The sequence below is a fragment of the Micropterus dolomieu genome, linkage group LG09 (genome assembly GCF_021292245.1).
Source record: "Micropterus dolomieu isolate WLL.071019.BEF.003 ecotype Adirondacks linkage group LG09, ASM2129224v1, whole genome shotgun sequence".
NCBI classification, from domain to species: Eukaryota; Metazoa; Chordata; class Actinopteri; order Centrarchiformes; family Centrarchidae; genus Micropterus; species Micropterus dolomieu.
In genome coordinates this window covers 10,672,550-10,676,301 of record NC_060158.1, presented here as the reverse complement: position 1 = coordinate 10,676,301, position 3,752 = coordinate 10,672,550, and positions in this window count along the sequence as shown.

The window sequence follows — 3,752 nt, the reverse complement described above, 5'->3', positions numbered from 1 at the left end:
GATGGAGAAGAAGAAGAGGAGGAGGACTACGTAAGTTTATTGTAGCTGATTGTGATGAATGATGATAGATGGCAGGGATTATTACACTATTTAATTTAAAACTAAACCTTTTGGGGTATTTCATAATTTCAGACGCCACCTGTAAAGCAGAAAAAGAGGACAGCACTAGAGGAACTTTTTGAAGAAGAGGACAGCAAGCTGCTTTCCATGCAGCAGCAGCCCCCTGTCTCCACAGCCCAGAGAGTGGATCAAGAAATCCAGCTTTATAGAAGCCTTCCTCCCATTCCAACCAAAGACAGTGCCAGTTTCTGGTGGTGGAAGAAGAGTGACACATTGCCAGTATTGTCAGCTCTGGCTGAGAAGTATCTCTGTGTCCAAGCATCCTCCACCCCTTCTGAAAGGGTGTTCTCCACTGCTGGAGACACCCTAAGTCCAGAAAGATCTCGTAACCTTCCTGAGAGGGCAAATATGATAATTGTTCTGCACAAAAATTGTTAATTTGCCAAGGTTGATTGTTGTGGTCTTATCTTTACAAAGACGTCTTTGTATTTTTTATGTCAAGTGAATTTTGTTTCAAGTTGAGTCCAAATGAGCACAGTTAATATTCCAAAAGGCACAAGCTCTTCCTTGACTGTTTTCAGTCTGTGTTTTTAGTTTTTATGGCACAAAATGGCAGTTGGGCTTAAAAAGCCAAACATTAATTTTTTTGTCTGGACCAATTAATGTGAAAATTAACAATTTCCTAATCCTAAGGCACTCTTGATAATCTTACAAGACACACACTAGCGTGCCATGGCATACTGGTTGAGAAACACTGCCCTAGGCTAAGGGTCCCTGGACTTTACTTTGAGAAGTAGCTCACCTACTTTTAGGCTTGTTCTAAGGTTGTTACACATAATTTGTGTATACTCTGTGCTGTGTCTTCTGATCAGAAATTAAAGCGAGTTAATACAAACAAACAAACTTGTACTTATTTCCTCACCCAATGAGAATCGATAAGAGAATCGATAAGGAATCGGATCGATAAGCAATATCGACAATGGAATCGGAATCGTTAAAAGCTTATCAATTCCCATCCCTACTAATGATAATAATAAAGCAATGTTTTAATTCATACCACTGTTGTATATTTTATTTCTTCCAAAGTGATTTTAAGTTTCACAAACCAAGAATATTCTGTAATGTTACATCACGAGCCATATGTGTCTCGATTTAGGTTAAAACTTAACATTACTGAGAATTTATTGACAGAATAACAGCGGTACGAATATTATCAGCTGTTGCTGGACACATCTGCTGTGTTGGCTGCAGTGGTCTGTGTGACTGGGCCTGGGGGAGCTAACTGTAGCTAGCTAGCTATTCCTGCCCAGCAGCTTGGTATAGAGTATGATGACCTGGATACCATATTGTGCCAGACAGATTTTACTTTAACAAGAGAGTATTAATATACTCCTTTGTCTGTTTTATTATTTATTTAAATATGTATTGATTTGTCACCGGGCCGGACAGAGGGGGCAGACACGGGGATGGGGGGGCACAAACAGACAGCACAGAGAAAGGACAAGACCTGTAAGAGAAGGGGGAAAGGGGATGGGGACAACAGGGAAAAGCAGTGGGAAACACCAATTGCAGAAAGCAACGAAACCTGCAATAGAACAGAGAGGGGGGCTTGGGGAGGAGAAAAACAAACAAGCCGAACAGCAGCAATAAACAGCTGACATAGTAAGACAACTAAGAGAAAAATGAAAACAAGAAACAGTCCAGCACACTAAATAAGCAACACAGCACAGCCACGAGAGCTGGAATAATAACAATTAATTTAAATAACTAACTGAAAGAAAAGCATCAGGAATAATTCTACCAGGGACAACATAAATTTGTTTGTGTCTATGTGTGAGACTGTGTGTGTCTGTGTGCGTGTGGGTGAATGTGTCTGTATGTGTGTGTGTACATGTGTGTGCATAAGCCTGTTAAAGAATGTAGTTGTTAGTGAGAGTGGGATGCCACGACTGTGCCACACTTACCCCAGCAACAGGCAGGCAAGAACCCCAGTAGCCAATAGGGGTGGGAGAAAGAAAAAAAACAAATCAATCAAAAAAACAAAGACTCCCAGATGCACCGCGATGCAAATGCGGAAGACCCCGACCCAAATGCCAGTTGACAACGTAATGCCGACGGAACGCAAGAAGCGTAACCCGCGGAAGAGCAGCGCCCGGACCGACCGCGGCGCGCACACAACATAGACCAGTGCCCCCCCCACCCCACCCAGCACCCCACCGCCGCGCAGCGAACAACCAAAATGCCCAAATGCCACGCAATCATCAACACCAATGCACAAGTGACAAGCCCAACGCGCACACTGCGCGAGCACGGCGACACCCAATGCCCAGCAGCCCCCTGCGAATCCCGCGTGCGAGGTCGGGCAAACGAGAGAGAGCAAGCGGAACAACACGACAGCGAAAGCCAGCGGAGAGAAACACCAGTAGCAAGTCCCAGCCTGGCAGCAAACGCGCCGCACAGGTCACCCGCCAATAAAAGTCCGCCATACCCGCAATGGCCGGAAAAAACTCCCGAATTCCACCACTGTGAGAGAGCTGGCAGGGGGAAGCAGCGGGAGCCCCAACCCTGCTGAAGAGGGCCCAGGCGAGGAGAGGAGACAACGAGCCCCCAGGCCCAGGGACACAACACCCGACCAGAAATGAGCAAAAGCCACAAGCCCGAGTCCCCTGATCCCTAGGTCAAGAGCGGGCCCCCATGCCAGGGGAGCCCCGACCCCCCCAGCCCACCCCAGATCTGGCAAGGCCGCCACCAACCCCACAGCACTCCCGACCCAGGGGCAGCACACGATGCCAATGAGAATCTCCCCCACTCCTTCAACCCCTCTGCCTGCCTCTGTAAATGTATTGTTTTGCGTTGGATGCATGTCATGGATTGTGAAGTGTTGTATGGTGGAGTAAAGATAAGGTGTGTGGTAACCAAGGTGCAGTTAAAATTGGAGGGTAGTTGTGACACAGGCACCCCACAACTGTCAGGTAGTGGAGCCTCCCATTGTGCCCCTCCCACCCCCCAAGCCCTCTGTGTCTAATGTGTAATTAAAATTGAGGGGCGGCCAGTGCGGGAGGAAGAAGGGCGAGGCCGCAATAAAGCAGCCCCACCCACCAAACGCCCTGCAGCCTGTCCGCCCCCCAGAGTCCTAAGGGTGTATGTTGTGAGACATGACCAAAGGGGGAAAGGTGAAGGAAGTCATAGGGAGGCTAGAATGGTCCTCCTCACTGGGACCAGATTCCTGACTGGCCCCATCATTCATTCAGTCCCGTCCCCCACCCCCCTAAGCAGAAGGACGTCAGGTCCCTCCAGCCCAGGGCTTATAGCAAGAGCCCCTCTAGCACCGGCAGAAGCCCAGAGTCAGACAACCCCGCCCATCCCCAGGACGGCTCCAGGGGGGCCCAACCCCCCCACCGCGCAGACCCGCCCAAGACCCAGAGGCTCCAAAGCCCTGAGCCCCAGACCCCCACAATCTAACTAGTGGCACACAACAGCCAAGTAATGCGCTGCACAGGAGAGATGCCAGCCGGCGCAAACCGCCCCATCCTCCCCGCAGCCAGGGAGACCTCAGACCCCACCCACGGCTACACCGTGACCCACACCGCACGTTCATCACCGGACCGAAACCCACCACAAGCTTCCCCCCCCCCCCCCCCCCCCCCCCCCCCCCCCCCCCCCCCCCCCCCCCCCCCCCCCCCCCCCCCCCC